General features: G+C 47.0%; 1 pseudogene; it reads left to right on the forward strand.

Moving 5' to 3' along the window:
* The window catches only part of LOC129831594 (intraflagellar transport protein 80 homolog), an 81656-nt pseudogene that overhangs the window by 44448 nt on the left and 15759 nt on the right, over positions 1-21449 (forward strand).

Genomic DNA, 21449 nt, shown 5'->3' on the forward strand with positions numbered 1-21449 from the left:
TAGTGTGTATGTTGTATAGTGCAGTGTGTATGTTGTATAGTGTTATGCTGCAGTGTGTATGTTGTATAGTGTCATGCTGCAGTGTGTATGTTGTATAGTGTTATCCTGTAGTGTGTATATGTTGTATAGTGTTATGCTGTAGTGTGTATGTTGTATAGTGTTATGCTGCAGTGTGTATATGTTGTATAGTGTTATCCTGTAGTGTGTATATGTTGTATAGTGTTATGCTGTAGTGTGTATGTTGTATAGTGTTATGCTGCAGTGTGTATGTTGTATAGTGTTATGCTGTAGTGTGTATATGTTGTATAGTGTTATGCTGCAGTGTGTATGTTGTATAGTGTTATGCTGTAGTGTGTATATGTTGTATAGTGTTATGCTGCAGTGTGTATGTTGTATAGTGCAGTGTGTATGTTGTATAGTGTTATGCTGCAGTGTGTATGTTGTATAGTGTCATGCTGCAGTGTGTATGTTGTATAGTGTCATGCTGCAGTGTGTATGTTGTATAGTGTTATGCTGCAGTGTGTATGTTGTATAGTGCAGTGTGTATGTTGTATAGTGTCATGCTGCAGTGTGTATGTTGTATAGTGCAGTGTGTATGTTGTATAGTGTTATGCTGCAGTGTGTATGTTGTATAGTGTCATGCTGCAGTGTGTATGTTGTATAGTGCTATGCTGTAGTGTGTGTATGTTGTATAGTGTTATGCTGTAGTGTGTATGTTGTATAGTGTCATGCTGCAGTGTGTATGTTGTATAGTGTTATGCTGCAGTGTGTATGTTGTATAGTGTCATGCTGCAGTGTGTATGTTGTATAGTGTCATGCTGCAGTGTGTATGTTGTATAGTGCAGTGTGTATGTTGTATAGTGTTATGCTGCAGTGTGTATGTTGTATAGTGTCATGCTGCAGTGTGTATGTTGTATAGTGTCATGCTGCAGTGTGTATGTTGTATAGTGTCATGTGTATGTTGTATAGTGCAGTGTGTATGTTGTATAGCGCTATGCTGCTGTGTGCTGTCTTAGTGCATGAGCTCATTGTAAGAGCTAGGGGTCTCTCTTTCTCTCCTCCCCCCTCTCTCTCCCACAGACCTCAGCAGAGCTCCACGTCATGTCTGTCACCTTCCCTCTGGCCACAAAGCTTCCCATTATAGACAGGGCTGAGTGACCAGAGCAGACCCTTACCAGCACCCCTCCACCCTTCTTCTTCACAGGGCTCTCCCCTTCTCCTGCTGCTCCCCCTCTCTCTCCCTCCCCAGTTTCCAGAGTGATTGTGAATATCCCCTAGCTAGTCCAGTGTTCTCGAGGAGAGAGCAGTGGTTGAAGCAGGGCCAGGGTCATCCCTTTTGGCTCCAATCAAACTAGTCAGCAAATCTGCTGCTGACTGATTCGCCTCCATCGCTCCTCTCATCCCCTTTCAGCCCTTATATCCCTCCTCTCATCCTTCTCTCCCCTTCCCTCACTCCTCGCTTCCCTATTTCCCCCTCTATCACTCATCTCCCTATGGTTGAAGCTCTCTACGATTGCCTATGGTTGAAGCTCTCTACGATTGCCTATGGCTGTAGCTCTCTATGGTTGTCTATGGCTGAAGCTCTCTATGGTTGTCTATGGCTGAAGCTCTCTATGGTTGTCTATGGTTGAAGCTCTCTATGGTTGTCTATGGCTGAAGCTCTCTATGGTTGTCTATGGCTGAAGCTCTCTATGGTTGTCTATGGCTGAAGCTCTCTATGGTTGTCTATGGCTGAAGCACCTTATGGTTGTCTATGGCTGAAGCTCTCTATGGTTGTCTATGGCTGAAGCTCTCTATGGTTGTCTATGGCTGAAGCTCTCTACGGCTGAAGCTCTCTATGGTTGTCTATGGCTGAAGCCCTCTACGGTTGTCTATGGCTGAAGCTCTCTATGGTTGTCTATGGCTGAAGCCCTCTACGGTTGTCTATGGCTGAAGCTCTCTATGGTTGTCTATGGCTGAAGCCCTCTACGGTTGTCTATGGCTGAAGCTCTCTATGGTTGTCTATGGCTGAAGCTCTCTATGGTTGTCTATGGCTGAGACCTTCCTAATACTGAATTGTGGTTGAGAGCAGAGAGTCCTGGAGTGGAGCTCTGTGGCCCAGAGGTGAACCAGCACTCCTCCAGGTCCAGGCAGGTCCTGATTTACTCCTGCAGTCTGGAGACAGTCTGTCGACAGATCTATGTTGTGGAGTGGACCCCCGGGATCTTAAAGAGGGCCATAATTGGACTCTGTGCTTTTGGGAAACACTTGCTACAGTACTACCTAATGCTGACACCTTTTGTGAGAGGAAGGGAGTTACGTAAGAGAAAGAGAGAGAGTGATAGGGGGGCTAGTCCTGGGGAAAGATAAAGGTAGAGAAAGGAGAGTGAAAGGGAGGTTATTCATGGGGGGGGGGGGGGGGTGGTAGAATGAGAAGGGAGCAGAAAGAGGTAGAGTAACCTCTTCTCTCACGAGAGCTACAGGACTCCCCCCAGTGTCCCAAACTCACTCACTGCCTGACAACTCAGACAAAAGTGCAACTGAGAGCCCAGGGATTCTCACCTTTTTAGACACACACACATACACGCACACACACACACACACACACACACACACACACACACACACACACACACACACACACACACACGACACACACACACACACACTAACTCACACTGTGAATACATTACATTTACACACCCCACCATCTGTCTTATACACATTTAAATCTACACCCGTGTTCTCTCTTTCTCATACACGCACAAACGTATGCTTGCTGCAGCAGGAGTCAAATGGCCCAATGTGTTAAAAGCATTAGGTAAGCACAAATCCCAAAATGCTTCTCAGGCCGATATCATGTGTATACATTCAGCTGCATCTCTGACCCCCCTCTCCCCCCTCCGCCCCCTCCTCTCCCTCAGGGGAGCTCTAAAACGGAGCGGCTTGGATTTTTGCTGAAGAATAGATGGGGTATTATTATTTTAAGCGTGTATGCTCTCGTTGGCGGTGGAGCCTGTCCAAGCACAGCGCTGATGTTTGGACGAAAGGTATATAAAAGTACACTTCAAAGCCCTGCAGCGGCCTTTATGTGGCCGGACCCTGTTTATCTTTGCAGCACACACATGCACGCGCACACCGAAAAATAAGGAAAGTCATTTCAATCGCAGGATTTATGAGGAAGGAGGGAGAGCGCGGTAGAGGTAAAAGGGGCAGGCCGTGCAGAAGCGAAACGACAGAAAACACCACCTTTGATATGAGTTTAACAAGAAATGTATTGTCCAGATTGGTAAAGAGGGTCTTTTTATATTATATCTTTTTTGTGGCTATTTTGGGTCCTGATACAGTACTACACGGGAGGAAGCTGACCAAGGAAATCCTCTGCTTTGACCGTGGCCACCGGCCATTCTGAGAGAGTGAGAGTGCCCCAACCTACTGGTTGAGACCGTATACAAAGCCACACCTTAGCACATGACCTTTTCTGTGCAGCGCAGCACTTGGCGTCCCGTCCAGTCTCTAACAAGCAGCGTTAGAGTAATGTTAGTGTTAACAGTTTCTCCCTCTGTAAGCAGCCTCAGCCCTGCCAGCCACCTGCACACAGGAAAGAGCTGAGGCATAGAGGTCAGGGGTCACAGACTAGACCAGAGGAGAGGGGTGAGACAGAAAAAAGGAATGGCTGGTAAAGCTGGTGAGCCCTGCCAGCCACCTGCACAATGGAAGGGGCTGAGGCAGAGGGGTCAGGGGTTAAAGATCACCAAGGGAAGGTCATCGCTGTCTTTGGGTGCACATGGAGGAATGTCCCTAATTTAGACTGTGGACAAAGAGAGGAGAGAGGGAAGGGGTGAAAGGAGGGAGGGAGGAGTAAAGGAGAGACAGAGGGGGGCTAGATAGGGGTACAGAGACAGGGTAGTGAGGGGTAAAGAGAGAGAGACGGTGGAGAATGAGAGACATAGTTGAGAAAGAAGGGTAAAGAGCGACGGACGAGACTGAGTGGGGAAGCAGGAGAGTTCCCTTTCACACTACAGTCCTGGTTCTTGTGTAGCTAGCTGTTTAAGTTCGGCATTGCTAATCTGACCTCTCCATAAGTCAAGCCCCAAATATCATCCATCAACACTGAGATCTCTCTCTCTGACGCACCCTAACAGGTTGAAAAAACACAACTGCAAACTATCTCAACTCAATCATAAGCCCTCTGACAGGCTGGATTTCTAAACCAGAAGCCCAATAACAGAATAGGCTTTGTGTGATACTCTGCAGAACGCTAAGAGAGAGGAGAGAGAGAGCAGTGAGAGGAGAAAAGAGTGCGAAGGAATATCTTGGAGAGGGGCGGTGTTCTAGTGGCCTTAGTGAGTAACTGTGTTGTCGTGGTGGTGTGGTGTGTTCCAAACGGCAGGCTGGGGAGTTGGTAGGAGCTGCAGCCTCTTCTCAGCTGCCTCGATGGGTGTCACTGACTCACACCAACACACCAAAATAAATCCACTACACACACACACACACACACACACACACACACACACACACACACACACACACACACACACACACACACACACACACACACAAGTAAAATACAACTTTTAAAAGAAAGGAGAACGTTTGGGCAATCACTCTTTAGCCTTTGATTGTGTGCTCATGCACCCCCCCTCCCCCCCCACTCCCCCCTCCCTCCCGTAACTCTGGCTAGTTGTAATAGATGAGGATAGCAGAGTGCATGTTTACGAGCGCGAGTGCTGGACTTGGCAGGCCTGAACGCTCCTTCAGTGTCTCACAGTTCATCACAGCTCAGTGTCTGGGCCCTGACTCAACCCGTGTCTCTTACACACAGTTTACATGGGGGGGCTGTCATGCACCCAACCAAACCCCCCACTACCCCCATACTGCACCTATCCCTGTTCACCCCCACCCCTCTCTCTATCCCTAACCTCCCTGGTTTACTGTACCCCTTATGGCCCTTTGTGGCTGCACAGTATCTGTCTTATTGTTTGAAATTGTGCATTGATTAAGTACAGTACTACCAAATACTTTTTTTTGCCATTTACTCAACAATCTTTCTCTCTGTCTCTCTCTGACTTCCTCTTTCCTTCTCTGTCTCTCTGTTTGTCTCTCTTTCTCTGTCTCTCTCTTTCTTTGTCTGCCTCTCTCTCTTTCTTTCTTTGTCCGTCTGTCTCTCTTTCTTTCTTTGTCTGTCTCTCTCTCTCATTCTTTGTCTGTCTCTCTCTCTCTTTCTTTGTCTCTCTCTCGCTTTGTCTGTCTCTCTTTCGCTTTGTCTGTCTCTCTCTTTCTTTGTCTGTCTCTCTCTCGCTTTGTCTGTCTCTCTCTTGCTTTGTCTGTCTCTCTCTCTGTCTCTCTCTAGTGGTCGTATGTGCTGGAGAAGCCTAACACTGGTCAGCAGATGGCACGCAGCTCACGGGGACTTGTGGGAACGGACACGTCATCTTCGCCTACATGGTAGAGCAGCGCTGGGAGTGGAGGAGCTTCGAGATCACCCTCACCAAGAGGAGGACCATGCAGGTAGAATATACAGATCACCCTCACCAAGAGGAGGCCCATGCAGGTAAAACACACAGATCACCCTCACCAAGAGGAGGACCATGCAGGTAGAATACACAGATCACCCTCACCAAGAGGAGGACCGTGCAGGTAAAATGCACAGATCACCCTCACCAAGAGGAGAACCATGCAGTAGATTACACAGATCACCCTCACCAAGAGGAGGACCATGCAGGTAAAATGCACAGATCACCCTCACCAAGAGGAGAACCATGCAGGTAAAATGCACAGATCACCCTCACCAAGAGGAGGACCATGCAGGTAAAATGCACAGATCACCCTCACCAAGAGGAGGACCATGCAGGTAAAATGCACAGATCACCCTCACCAAGAGGAGGACCATGCAGGTAGAACGCACAGATCACCCTCACCAAGAGGAGGACCATGCAGGTAGAACACACAGATCACCCTCACCAAGAGGAGGACCATGCAGGTAGAATATACAGATCACCCTCACCAAGAGGAGAACCATGCAGGTAGATTACACAGATCACTCTCACCAAGAGGAGGACCATGCAGGTAAAATGCACAGATCACCCTCACCAAGAGGAGAACCATGCAGGTAAAATGCACAGATCACCCTCACCAAGAGGAGGACCATGCAGGTAAAACGCACAGATCACCCTCACCAAGAGGAGAACCATGCAGGTAAAATGCACAGATCACCCTCACCAAGAGGAGAACCATGCAGTAGATTACACAGATCACCCTCACCAAGAGGAGGACCATGCAGGTAAAATGCACAGATCACCCTCACCAAGAGGAGAACCATGCAGGTAAAATGCACAGATCACCCTCACCAAGAGGAGGACCATGCAGGTAAAATGCACAGATCACCCTCACCAAGAGGAGGACCATGCAGGTAGAACACACAGATCACCCTCACCAAGAGGAGGACCATGCAGGTAGAACACACAGATCACCCTCACCAAGAGGAGGACCATGCAGGTAGAACACACAGATCACCCTCACCAAGAGGAGGACCATGCAGGTAAAATGCACAGATCACCCTCACCAAGAGGAGGACCATGCAGGTAAAATGCACAGATCACCCTCACCAAGAGGAGGAACATGCAGGTAGAATACGCAGATCACCCTCACCAAGAGGAGGACCATGCAGGTAAAACGCACAGATCACCCTCACCAAGAGGAGGACCATGCAGGTAAAACGCACAGATCACCCTCACCAAGAGGAGGAACATGCAGGTAGAATACGCAGATCACCCTCACCAAGAGGAGGACCATGCAGGTAAAACGCACAGATCACCCTCACCAAGAGGAGGACCATGCAGGTAAAACGCACAGATCACCCTCACCAAGAGGAGAACCATGCAGGTAGATTACACAGATCACCCTCACCAAGAGGAGGACCATGCAGGTAAAATGCACAGATCACCCTCACCAAGAGGAGGACCATGCAGGTAGAACACACAGATCACCCTCACCAAGAGGAGGACCATGCAGGTAAAACGCACAGATCACTCTCACCAAGAGGAGGACCATGCAGGTAAAACGCACAGATCACCCTCACCAAGAGGAGGACCATGCAGGTAGAACACACAGATCACCCTCACCAAGAGGAGGACCATGCAGGTAGAACGCACAGATCACCCTCACCAAGAGGAGGACCATGCAGGTAGAACGCACAGATCACCCTCACCAAGAGGAGGACCATGCAGGTAAAACGCACAGATCACCCTCACCAAGAGGAGGACCATGCAGGTAGAACACACAGATCACCCTCACCAAGAGGAGGACCATGCAGGTAAAACGCACAGATCACTCTCACCAAGAGGAGGACCATGCAGGTAAAACGCACAGATCACCCTCACCAAGAGGAGGACCATGCAGGTAGAATACACAGATCACCCTCACCAAGAGGAGGACCATGCAGGTAAAACGCACAGATCACCCTCACCAAGAGGAGGACCATGCAGGTAGAACACACAGATCACCCTCACCAAGAGGAGGCCCATGCAGGTAAAACGCACAGATCACCCTCACCAAGAGGAGGACCATGCAGGTAGAACACACAGATCACCCTCACCAAGAGGAGGACCATGCAGGTAGAACGCACAGATCACCCTCACCAAGAGGAGGACCATGCAGGTAAAACGCACAGATCACCCTCACCAAGAGGAGGACCATGCAGGTAAAACGCACAGATCACCCTCACCAAGAGGAGGACCATGCAGGTAAAACGCACAGATCACCCTCACCAAGAGGAGGAACATGCAGGTAGAATACGCAGATCACCCTCACCAAGAGGAGGACCATGCAGGTAGAACACACAGATCACCCTCACCAAGAGGAGGACCATGCAGGTAGAACACACAGATCACCCTCACCAAGAGGAGGACCATGCAGGTAAAACGCACAGATCACCCTCACCAAGAGGAGGACCATGCAGGTAAAACGCACAGATCACCCTCACCAAGAGGAGGACCATGCAGGTAAAACGCACAGATCACTCTCACCAAGAGGAGGACCATGCAGGTAGAACGCACAGATCACCCTCACCAAGAGGAGGACCATGCAGGTAAAACGCACAGATCACCCTCACCAAGAGGAGAACCATGCAGGTAAAACGCACAGATCACTCTCACCAAGAGGAGGACCATGCAGGTAGATTACACAGATCACCCTCACCAAGAGGAGGACCATGCAGGTAAAACGCACAGATCACTCTCACCAAGAGGAGGACCATGCAGGTAGATTACACAGATCACCCTCACCAAGAGGAGGACCATGCAGGTAAAACGCACAGATCACCCTCACCAAGAGGAGGACCATGCAGGTAAAACGCACAGATCACTCTCACCAAGAGGAGGACCATGCAGGTGTTTCAGGTTCCTTATGCCATATGATTGGTTAAACCTCCAGAAAAAGTCTTAATCTTTACTTCACCTAAGAAGCCAAACAGTCCCTGAGCCTAAATGAATTTATGAGACAGCTAACTGAGCGTGAATGGGCCGGTGTGAGAGGCAGACGCTAGTGAGGTGAAGTTAACAGGCTATTTAAAGGGCCAGACTATTCCCCAGGCCTGGGTACTTGTGGCTATACATTATGCTATAAGCCTCCCAGTGTGGACCAGTGACAATGGCTAGCCTGTATAGCAGCCTCCGTCACAGAGTGTGTTTAAACTTCAGAAACCACAAGGTAGCGTTTACACGCGGTCGACACACCCCCGTGCGCACACACACTGTAACGGACACACACACGTGGATAAACGCATACGCACACACACGTGCACTCTCACCATAGACAGCCGTCACTGAGCACTGTTTGCGTTAACCAAACAAACCTGGGTCTTCAGCCATTTATTTTCAGCCTTGCAGGTTTTTTTTCTCTCCCCTCTCATTCTGTCTCGCTCTCCCTCTCTTTTTTAAAAGTGCACATCTGCCAATGGTTTGTGAATCAGGCGGCTAAATTTACCACTTCGCGGTTAAACATTTTTATTCCTGGTTGTTTGGTGAGTAAATTTGGGTTGTTAGTGGGGTTAAAGAAGGATGATGTTTAAACCCTTAAATAAATACCCACCACACCTTTTACCTGCTGGTGGAAAACCACATTTCATTCATTCATTCACAGGGGAAATGTGGAAGAACATTTTTATTCCAACGGGTGAAAAAAGTAGAAACACACAGACGCGGACGTACGTATACACAACAGGCATTTCTGTCCCCTTCTGTCCTATGCTTAGACATGGGCTGTTTCCTGTATATATCAACAGTTAATCCACTCTGGAGTTTACTCTGGAGTGCCTCCATACCGACTATACATCTATGAGTGTCTCAGAAAACATGTCCTGTGTGTGTATGCTGTAGTCTGTTTGTTACAATTAGTTTGTTAGTATTTCAGATTATTTGTTACTCAATGTGTTTGTGTGTCAAGATCTGAGCTACATGTGCATGTTTCTGTGTGTGTGTGTGTGTGTGTGTGTGTGTGTGTGTGTGTGTGTGTGTGTGTGTGTGTGTGTGTGTGTGTGTGTGTGTGTGTGTGTGTGTGTGTGTGTGTGTGTGTGTGTGTTCCTAAACAGTCCCTCTCTGTCTCTATCCATCACCCAGGTGAGGAACATGGTGAATGATGCGAGGGATGTTCTGGAGTTCAGGGACCAGGTCACCAAAGCCTCTCTGGCCCACGGTCACCTAGTGGTCACCACCTCTCTCCAGTGCTACGCCTCCAGTGCTAAGAACTGGAACACCCCTCTTATCTTTGACCTGAAGGAGGGGACCGTCAGCCTCATTGTATAGGCTGAGAAGTAAGTCTCTCTTTATCCTTGCATCTCATTCTGTCCCTCCTCCAATTCTTAGTCTTTCCCGTCTTGCCTATCCCTGTTGCGCCTATCTCTCTGTTGCGGCCTAATTCCCTGTTGCGCCGATCTCTGGACCCCCTCTCCTTTTCTTTCCCTCCCCCTCTCTCTCCTGCCAAACACACTCTGTGTGTGTGCGTCTGTGTGTGTTTGTGAGAACTGTGTGTGAGAGTGTGTGCCATTAGCAGAGCAGGTCTGGCTGTGGAAGCCTGACTGCAGTGAGGAACAAAGAGATGGACATTTATCATTCTCTCCTCTGGGTTGTTCCACCTCTTAAAGCACCAGAAAGAGGATTTCAACTCCCACCATCTCAGATTGTTCTGAAATAGTTTCTGTTGATAGAAACAGATAAGTTGAGCATTCCTGCAACATTACTTTGTTGAAATATAATTTGATCTCTGAGAAATTACGATAATTCATTGCACCCAAATTGGCCATTTTAATTTATAGGATTCATAATATATTAAATAAATATAGTACCTAACATCTGATTTGGACCAAACTTTTTTTTATAACAATGAGTTAGACACGAGGATCCAAAGAAATGGTCAAAAGCCCCACTCGGACCCCTCACACCTCACGCCAATCCCACCCCACGCCAATCCCACCCCAACAAGGAGGTTATAGTGTCAGCTCTCTGACAAGTAGTATGGAGCTGTGGCTCAGAGTATTGTGTGTTCATCCTATGTTATGTGTTCATCCTATGTAATGTGTTCATTCTATGTAATGTGTTCATCCTATGTAATTTATTCCCAGTGAATATGAAATAGTTTTTTTCCTTGTTCAGAGAAATGAGTCATTGAAATTGTTAAGTCCCATCATCCTACATCCTGGTATTACCAGGTTCTGACCACTAGAGGGTGAATTTACAAAATTATATATTGGTTTCACCAACCTGTAAGCAGCTAATATAGATGCCATTGATTTACTTTGGATTTATGCCACTAATGCTAAAAGTTAGCATTTGAAACAGTTGCCAGGTAAACAAAACCAAAGCATGGGTTGCTGTCATACCTTGTCTATAGACTGCTTACAGGGTAAGCCCCTACCTGAACTCAAACCAGGGACCCTCTGCACACATCAACAACCTCCCACGAAGCATCGTTACCCATCGCCCTTGCAGAGCAAAGGGAACAACTACTTCAAAGTCTCAGAGCGAGTGACGTCACCGATTGAAACTCTATTAGCACGCACCCCGCTAACTAGCTAGCCATTTCACATCGGTTCCACGCCCCCCTTTTGACTTCACTGAACGGAGAAAAAAACGTCACCAAATTCACTGAGAATACATTACATAGGATGAAGAAACAATACTCTGAGTCGCAGCTCCGTACTGCTTGTCAGACACAGAGAACTGATACTGTATAGTCGTTGATGGGATTGGCGCGTGGAGTCTGTGGGGCTTTTGACCATTTCTTTGGATTCCTCATGTCTTAATCCATGTTTTAAAAAAAATTGGTCCAAATCGGATGTTAAGTACTATATTTATTGAATATTATATGAATCCTATCAATTAAAATGGCCAATTTGGGTCGAATCAATTAGCTTAAATTATATTTAAACAAAATCATGTTGCAGGAATACTAATATTTTCTGATTCTAACTACAGAAAAGATATCAGAAGAATCTGAGATGGTGGGTGTCATGGCTTGCAGAAATGACATGGAATGACCCTAATGCTCCATTTCTCCTCAGTGTTTGTTCATCAAGCCGCCTGTGAAATAGAAACTATTTAGATTTCTGGCATCCCCTCTTCGCTCTGTTATGAAATTTGATTGAGAACGAGACAGTAGATGGAAATGAACTTGATAGACCCCTGACAAATACGCTGAATGAATATATCAATAAAATAAACAGACTCCTTATTATTTATTTGGTGAGATGTTTGTAATATCTTGGCTCCATCTTGCGGTTTGTTACTCTCTTCTCCTTTCTACCACTCCCACTCTCCTCTTTGTTGCGCCCTCCTTTCTCTCACTCCTTCTCTTCTCCATCTCTCTGTCCCTAACACTGCTTTCTATCACTCCCCCCATCTTTATCTCTCTATCTTTCCCTTTCTCCTCTTTGTTTTGGCTCCTCTCTGTCTCAGACAGTTCCTGTTGGTGGATGGGACGGGGATCTATGTGTTCTCCTACGAGGGCCGTCTCATCTCCACGCCCAGATTCCCCGGCATGAGAACGGACATCCTCAATGCCCAGTCAGTCTCCCTTAGCAACGACACCATCGCCATCTGGGACAAGAGCGATGAGAAGGGTGAGTGGAAGGCCAGCCGAGCTGTCCCTTCATTACTACAATACTAAACTGTGTTGTCCACAGAGCAGGGCGAGATTTGCCTTAGGCCTTTTCACTTAATGACATTTACAGTCACTAAACACATTGAAACATCAGGAGCACTTTGTCAACAAGAGGATTACACTTCACCAGGAGATAAAACGCTGGAATAATGACTTTAGCAGGACTGGAACAATGACCATTTGCCATCATTATCCTGCTCGCTCTCGCTCTGTCCTCCGTCCTCTCCTCTCTTCTTTTCCTCCAGCCATCTTTCTGTTTGGTGCCCTGACGGGGAAAGCCCTGGGTGAAGGGAAGCCCCTGACTGACAAGGTGGGTGATTCACCAACCAACACACACCAACAGTCAGTCACAGCACACATTACACTCTCCTGTTAGTGTGCACACACTGACATGAGAAGACTGTGCATATCTCCACGTGCCTACGTCTTAATCCATACTGTTACATTGAGCAACCTGTTAGGATTGGGGGAGGGTAAGCCGATCCTAGATCTGGGCCTCAGGGTAGCTGTGGGTTCGAGTGCCCCCAACAGGTCAGGGTGAAAAGGTCAGGGAGCCATGGAGAGAAGACATGAGAGAAGAATTAGTGGTGTTGAGGGAAAAGAAGAAACTTCATAGTTAAGAGGGAGACATACAGACTGTGTGGAAATTGGAGTGAGTGCATGTGTGTGAGAAAGAGATGGAGAGAAAGGGGGAGGGTTATGGAGGAAGAACAGGACTGAAAGGGATTAAGAGAGAGGGAGTGAATTAGAGAGAGAGAGAAAAGGAGGAGAAGTAGCCAGGATCAGTAGTTACTGTCTCTGCCAGCACTCCACAGCTCCAAGACAGAGGAGCACTGCACTGGAGCCAGCTGGCTCTGACACACACACACACACACACACACACACACACACACACACACACACACACACACACACACACACACACACACACACACACACACACACACACACACACACACACACACACACACAGTCACACACACAGTCACATACACAGTCACATACACAGTCACACACACAGTCACACACACAGTCACACAGACAGTCACACAGTCACACACACACACACACAGTCACACACACACACACACAGTCACACAGACACACACACAGTCACACAGTCACACACACACACACACAGTCACACACACACACACACAGTCACACACACACACACAGTCACACACACACACACAGTCACACACACATATACACTCCTGTTGGGGAGTATGGGCCAGGAGCTGTGGGGTCAGACTGCTGGCACCCCCTTCCACTCTCTTGCCTCCCCCATTTCTCCCTCTTGTCTCCCCTTTCCTCCACCTCTTCCCTCTGAGTTGAGTATCTTCCCTCTGATCTGGCCTCAATTGTTCCCCCCTAGTCCTCCTGTGGCTGTGTACTCAGGGCTGTACTGGGGACTAGAGAGTGTGGAGGAGGAGAGGAGAGGGCTTGTGATATGGGTGATCATGTGTTGAGAAGAGATGTGTCTCAAAAGACAATATTGTAAGTGTATGTGTTATGGGGACTGGTGGGGTTTAACACTGCTGGTTCAGTTTGCCCTGCTCATGTGAACCAGGCCTCTCTCACACAACTTTCTGCCTCCCATTTCACTGTGTGTGTGTGTGTGTCCGTGCGTGCGTGCGTGCGTGTGTGTGTGTCCGTGTGTGTCCGTGCGTGTGTGTGTCGTGCGTGTGTCCGTGCGTGTGTTCCAGATGGAGGTGGTGGAGATAGCTCTGGACCAGTGTGGTCCGTCCAGCGAGAGGAAGATCGCAGTCACAGACAAGAACCGTGACCTGTACCTGACCGCTGTGCATCGCATCAACAGAGAACACAACATCTGCAAGATAGGTAGGAGAGAGGGAAAGAGAGAAAGGGAGGGGGAGATAGATTTCAAACTGCTTTGTGTTGTTAAGCACCTAAAGCCTACCAGATAGATCTTTCTAACCATAACCCACATGCACTATGGTCTACACACCATGTGGTAGAGGTTATAGTTAGTTATTCTGTGTGTTGTCTGTCTCTATCCTGCTCAATAGGTACTGTGGTCCACACTATGACCTGGAACGACTCCGCTAACATCCTGTGTGGTATTCAGGACACACAGTTCACTGTGTGGCACTATCCCGGTGCGGTCTTCACTGGACCTGCTGGCTAAAACACTCTACATGAAAGACGCCAGGTAACATGTGCACGTAAACACACACACAAACACAGAAATCAGTTCCCCATTATCGGAAATAAAAGGTACTGCTTCATCTGAAATGTTTTCATGTTGTGTAAAAGCTGTTTAAAAGAGATTCCTGAGTGGCTGCCCTTAGGCTGAGTGGCTGTGTGTACAGAATGTATTATTATATCTGTCGGTCTGTCCCCCTCCACAGTGAGTTCAGCCGTGCGGCCCACATCCTGAACTACGTCGGGACCCAGGTGACAGCTCGCTGGTGTACAGCAACTTATCTCCCCACCCCACCGTGCTGCATGAGTACAGCGTCTTCTTTCGCTGGGAGGACGCACTGCGCCTCTGCCGCCTTGCCAAGGTAACACACACCTGACAGGAGAGGGGACATTCTCTTGGGGACATTCTCTGGTGACTCCCTGGTCCGGTGCAGAATGAGTCTGATCTGTATAGAGCAAAGCACACACCAAATACTGTACAAAACACATCTTAAAAAAACTCTTCATATTATTTTGAAAATAGAATAATGGTGTGAAATAATCCAGTGCCAAATGTCTAACACCAGGCCTGCTGTCTCCCTGGCCCTGCCCCTACCCTACCCAGGAGAGGAGGGCTGCTCTGAGCCATGAGCTCTGAGCTCTCTCTTAAAGCCAGTTATTTAGGATAAATGGTGTAATTAGCGGCCTGTAATTGCTAGCACATTGTGGGTTGCAGCAGAGCAAAGCAGGGCCAGAGGGACCAGAGAACCAGAGCCCTGGCCCCAGGGGAAACACTCAGCCCCCTGAGAGGGGCCACGCGGGCTGGGGGGCCACAAATCAGTGAATGTGATTTCTCCAGGGTTCTAGTGTTGTGTTCTGAAAGACCTTATGTGTTCCCCCCACCATAGCGTGGTAACAACAGGCAGCGTGGGAACTCACTGTCACTCTTTGGAAGTGGGGTGTGTGTGTATCTCAATGTCTTGTCTCAGTGTGTCAAATTTCTTTCCTCATTTCTGTGTTGTCGTCTCATGTCTGTTCGATTGTCTCATGTTGGTCTTGTTGTCTCGTGTCTGTCCGGTTGTCTCGTGTCTGTCCAGTTGTTTATTCAAATAAAATGTTATTTGTCACATGCACCGAATACAACAGGTGTAGTAGACCTTACAGTGAAATGCTTACTTACAAGCCCCTAACCAACAATGCAATTTTAAGAGCAGTTGCCATACCAGGCAGTGAAGCAACCCGTCAGGATGCTCTTGATGGTGCAGCTTTAAAACCCTTTGAGGATCTGAGGACCCATGCCAATTCTTTTCAGTCTCCTGAGGGGGAATAGGTTTTGTCATGCCCTCTTCACGACTGTCTTGGTGTGCTTGGACCATGTTAGTTTGTTGTTGATGTGGACGCCAAGGAACTTGAAGCTCTCAATGTGCTCCACTGCAGCCCCGTCGATGAGAATGGGGGCGTGCTCGGTCCTCCTTTTCCTGTAGTCCACTATTATCTCCTTTGTCTTGATCACGTTGAGGGAAAGGTTGTTATGCTTGCACCCCACGGTCAGGTCTCTGACCTCCTCCCGAAAGGCTGTCTGATTGTTGTCGGTGATCAGGCCTACCACTGTTGTGTCATCGGCAAACTTAATGATGGTGTTGGAGTTGTCCCTGGCCATGCAGTCATGAGTGAACAGGGAGTACAGGAGGGGACTGAGCATGCACCCCTGTGCGGATGTGTTGTTATCTACCCTTACCACCTGGGGGCGGTTTGTTAGGAAGTCCAGGATCCAGTTGCAGAGGGAGGTGTTTAGTCCCAGGGTCCTTAGCTTAGTGATGAGCTTTGAGGGCACTATGGTGTTAAATGCTGAGCTGTAGTCAATTAGTATCATTCTCACATAAGTGTTCCTTTTATCCAGGGGTGAAAGGGCAGTGTGGAGTGCAATAGAGATTGCATCATCTGTGGATTTGTTGGTGCGGTATGCAAATTGGAGTGGGTCTATGGTTTCTGGGATAATGGTGTTGATGTGAGCCATGACCAACCTTTCAAAGCATTTCATGGCTAGAGACGTGAGTGCTACAGGCCGGTAGTCATTTAGGCAGGTTACCTTAGTGTTTTTGGGCACAGGGACTATGGTGGTCTGCTTGAAACATGTTGGTATTCCAGACTCAGACAGGGAGAGGTTGAAAATGTCAGTGAAGACACTTGCCAGTTGGTCAGCGCATGCTCGGAGTACACGTCCTGGTAATCCGTCTGGCCCTGTGGCCTTGTTGACCTGTTACTCACATGGACTGCGGAGAGCGTGATCACCCAGTCGTCTGGAACAGCTGATGCTCTCATGCATGTTTCAGTGTTACTTGCCTCGAAGCGAGCATCAAAGTTATTTAGCTCGTCTGGTAGGCTTGTGTCACTGGGAGTGCTCGGCTGTGCTTCCCTTTGTAGTCTGTAATAGTTTGCAAGCCCTGCCACATCCGACAAGTGTCGGAGCCGGTGTAGTACGATTCAATCTCTGTTCTGTATTGACGTTTTGCCTGTTTGATGGTTCGTTGGGGGGCATAGCGGGATTTCTTGTAAGCTTCCGGGTTAGAGTCCCGTTCCTTGAAAGCAGCAGCTTTACCCTTTAGCTCATTGCGAATGTTGTCTATAATCCATGGCTTCTGGTTAGGGTATGTACGTACAGTCGCTGTGGGTACGACGTCCTCGATGCACTTATTGATGAAGCCAGTGACTGATGTGGTGTACTAGTCAATGCCATCAGAAGAATCCCGGAACATATTCCAGTCTATGCTAGCAAAACAGTCCTGTAGTTTAGCATCTGCTTCATCTGACCACTTTTTTATAGACCAAGTCAGTGCTTCCTGCTTAAATTTTAGCTTGTAAGTAGGAATCAGGAGGATAGAATTATGGTCAGATTTGCCAAATGGAGGGCGAGGGAGAGCTTTGTAAGCGTCTCTGTGTGTGGAGTAAAGGTGGTCTAGAGTTTTTTTCCCCTCTGGTTGCACATTTAACATGCTGATAAAAATGAGGTAAAACTGATTTAAGTTTCCCTGCATTAAAGTCCCCGGCAACTAGGAGCGTCGCCTCTGGATGAGCATTGTCCTGTTTTCTTATGGTGGTATACAGCTGACTGAGTGCAGTTTTAGTGTCAGCATCGGTTTATGGTGATATGTAGACAGCTACGGAAAATACAGAAACTCTCTAGGTAGATAGTGTGGTCTACAGCTTATCATGAGATACTCTACCTCAGGTGAGCAAAACCTTGAGACTTCTTTAGATATCGCGCACCAGCTGACATTTAAATATATGCGTCGGCCCCCGCCCCGTGTCTTACCAGAGGCTGCTGTTCTACCCTGCCCATAGGGTGTATAACCCGCCCGCTGTATGTTATTAATGTCGTCGTGCAACCACAACTCAGTGAAACATAAGATATTACAGTTTTTAATGTCCCGTTGGTAGGACATACGTGCTTTCAGTTCGTCCCATTTATTCTCTAGCGATTGAACGTTAGCTAGCAGGACGGATGGCAAAGGCAGATTAGCCACTCGTTGCCTGATCCTCACAAGGCACCCTGATCTCTTTCTGCGAAATCTTTGTTTCCTTCTCCAGCGAATGACGTGGATGAGGGCCTGTTCGGGTGTTTGTAGTATATCCTTCCCATACGACGCATTGAAGAAAAACTCTTTGTCCAATTCGAGGTGAATAATCGCTGTTCTGATGTCCAGCAGCTCTTTTTGGTCATAAGAGATGGTAGCAGCAACATTATGGGGCGGCAGGTAGAATAGTGGTTAGAGCATTGGGCCAGTAACCGAAAGGTTGATAGATCGAATCCCTGAGCTGACAAGGTACAAATCTGTCGTTCTGCTCCTGAACAAGGCAGTTAACCCACTGTTCCTAGGCCGTCATTGTAAATAAGAATTTGTTCTTAACTAACTTGCCTAGTTAAATAAAGGTGAAATAAAAATAAAAAAATAACCAATGCAGCTCAATGCTTACACGGAACTCATATCGGCTGCGCGCGTGCGCTATTGTGCATAAATGTATTTTGCCCCCCCACACCAAACGCGATCACGACACGCAGGTTAAAATATCAAAACAAACTCTGAACCAATGATATTATTTTGGGGACAGGTCGAAAAGCATTAAACATGTATGACAATTTAGCTAGTTAGCTTGCACTTGCTAGCTAATTTGTCCTATTTAGCTAGCTTGCTGTTGCTAGCTAATTTGTCCTGGGATATAAACATTGAGTTGTTATTTTACCTGAAATGCACAAGGTCCTCTAATCCGACAAATTAATCCACACATAAAACAGCCAACCGAATCGTTTCTAGTCATCTCTCCTCCTTCCAGGCTTTTTCATCTTTGAAATTATATGGTGATTGGCATCTACACTTTTACCACGACAACCGGCAAAACAATTTGTCTTTCAATCACCCACGTGGGTATAACCAATGAGGAGATGACACGTGGGTACCTGCTTCTATAAACCAATGAGGAGATGGGAGAGGCAGGACTTTCAGCGCGATCTGCGTCAGAAATAGAAAGAAGTTCTATTTTAGCCCTTGGTAACGCAGACGCTCGTTGGCGCAATAATTTAATAACATGGATTTCTAAATGTATTTTGCGACGCTCGCGCACGTGTCCGGTCTGGTCAGCATGTTAGGCTCTCACTGGGGTTGGGGTTCAGGGGTTGTGTGTGTGTGTATGTGTGTGTGTTGGGGAGGTTAAATACGTAAATGGTGTCACCCAGGCTAATTAGAAACTAATTCAAAGCTGCTGGCCGTGTCTCGTTAAAGCTCCACTACAGTGGCTCCGTCATGGACCCTTCACCATTCCAAGGCCCAGGGCTAAAGGTGTCACTACAGACCCGGGTTCGATCCCGGGCTGTATCACAACATGCAAAGACGTAAATGAACGAGAGAGAGACTCAACTCTTCCTCAGAGACTCAGTGGGGGGTGTGAGACACCAACACAGGAGAGGAACATCACAGCGACAGACATGATGATGGCCGTCTTATCGGCTCTTAATCAACCATGCTATTTTGTTTGTTGTTTCGCATTGTTTGTAACTTGTTTTGTAATTATTATTTTTTTAACCTTTATTTAATCAGGTAGGCAAGTTGAGAACAAGTTCTCATTTACAATTGCGACCTGGCCAAGATAAAGCAAAGCAGCTCGACACGTACAACAACACAGAGTTACACATGGAGTAAAACAAACATACAGTCAATAATAGAAAGTAGAAAAATAAATCTATATACAATGTGAGCAAATGAGGTGAGATAAGGGAGGAAAAGGCAAAAGAAAGGCCATGGTGGCGGGGTAAATACAATATAGCAAGTAAAACACTGGAATGGTAGATTTGCAGTGGAAGAATGTGCAAAATAGAAATAGAAATAATGGGGTGCAAAGGAGCAAAATAAATAAATAAATACAGTAGGGGAAGAGGTAGTTGTTTCGGCTTGTCACGTTCCTGACCTGTTTTCCTTGTTTTTGTATTTGTTTAGTATGGTCAGGGCGTGAGTTGGGGTGGGCATTCTATGTTATGTGTTTCTATGTTTAGGTTCATTGTCTATTAGCCTGATATGGTTCTCAATCAGGGGCAGGTGTTTTACGTTTCCTCTGATTGAGAACCATATTAAGGTAGGCTGTTCACACTGTTTGTTGGTGGGTGATTGTTCCTGTGTCTGTGTATGTCGCACCACTCGGGACTGTTTCGTTTTCGTTTGTGTATGTGTTCGTTCCTGTTAGTGCGTTATGTTCTCTAGTTCAGGTTTGTTCACATCGTTTATTGTTTTGTAGTTATTCAAGTGTTCTTCGTGTTCGTCGTCTTGTTTAAATAAATTTCATCATGTATTCCACCTACGCTGCATTTTGGTCCGATCCTTCTCGCCTCTCCTCATCCGAGGAGGAGGAAGAAATAGACGAACGTTATTGGCTAAATTATAGATGGGCTATGTACAGGTGCAGTAATCTGTGAGCTGCTTTGACAGCTGGTGCTTAAAGCTAGTGAGGGAGATAAGTGTTTCCAGTTTCAGAGATTTTTGTAGTTCATTCCAGTCATTGGCAGCAGAGAACTGGAAGGAAAGGCGGCCAAAGGAGGAATTGGCTTTGGGGGGGGACCAGAGAGATATACCTGCTGGAGCGCATGCTACAGGTGGGTGCTGCTATGCGAGCTGAGATAAGGAGGGACTTTACCTAGCAGGGTCTTGTAGGTTATGATGCAATAACCACAACCCTGGAGAAGGATGGCTAGAGGGGACAGGGGATGGGAGAGGGGGGTGAGGTGGGTGTCTTCAGAAAGTATTCATACCCCTTGACTTATTCCAAATGTTGTTGTATTACAGCCTGAATTCAAAATTGATTCAATAGTTTTTTTTCTCCTCACCCAGCTACACACAATATCCCATAAGGCCAGACAAAATTGATTCACTGTTTAACGGATTTCCCCCCCAGAAAAGTGAGGTGAGCGAGCGAAAAAATATATATAAATAAATCAATAAAATCATTAGGTGGTAAAGGAATAACAGTAGTTAATTGGTTCAGAGTTTGTTTTGATATTTTAACCTGCATGTCGTGATCGCATTTGGTGTGGGGGTGACAAAATAAATGTATGCACGATGGAGCATGCTCACAGCCGGGTTGGGTTCAGTGTCATCAAGGGAGAGCTGACAGTGCATTATAAACAAAGTGCCGCATATTTTGCCAAAATAAACAGTAACACGGAACCCAAACTGGCTGGTGTGTTAGAACTGACTTCTATTTTAGCCCTTGGCGCACGCGAGCAGTGTGGGTGCAATAATTGAATAATATATATTTCTACATTTATTTTGCAACGCTCGCGCACGCGATGCGAGCGATGTAGTCAGCCTGTAATTCAACTTTGTCTGGCCTAATGAGCAAAAAAAAGCTAATTGATTGACAATGTATTCACACCTCTGAGTCAATACATGTTAGAATCACCTTTGGCAGCGATTACAGCTGTGAGTCTTTCTGGATAAGTTCTTAGAGCTTTGCACACCTGGATAGTAAAATATTTTCAAATGTTATTTTTTTTATTCTTCAAGTTGGTTGTTGATCACTGCTAAACAGCCATTTTCAAGTGTTGCCATAGATTTTCAAGCCAATTTAGGTCAAAACTGTAACTAGGCCTCTCAGGAACATTGTTTCGTCTTGGTAAGCAA

This window comes from Salvelinus fontinalis, chromosome 33, assembly GCF_029448725.1.
Source record: "Salvelinus fontinalis isolate EN_2023a chromosome 33, ASM2944872v1, whole genome shotgun sequence".
NCBI classification, from domain to species: Eukaryota; Metazoa; Chordata; class Actinopteri; order Salmoniformes; family Salmonidae; genus Salvelinus; species Salvelinus fontinalis.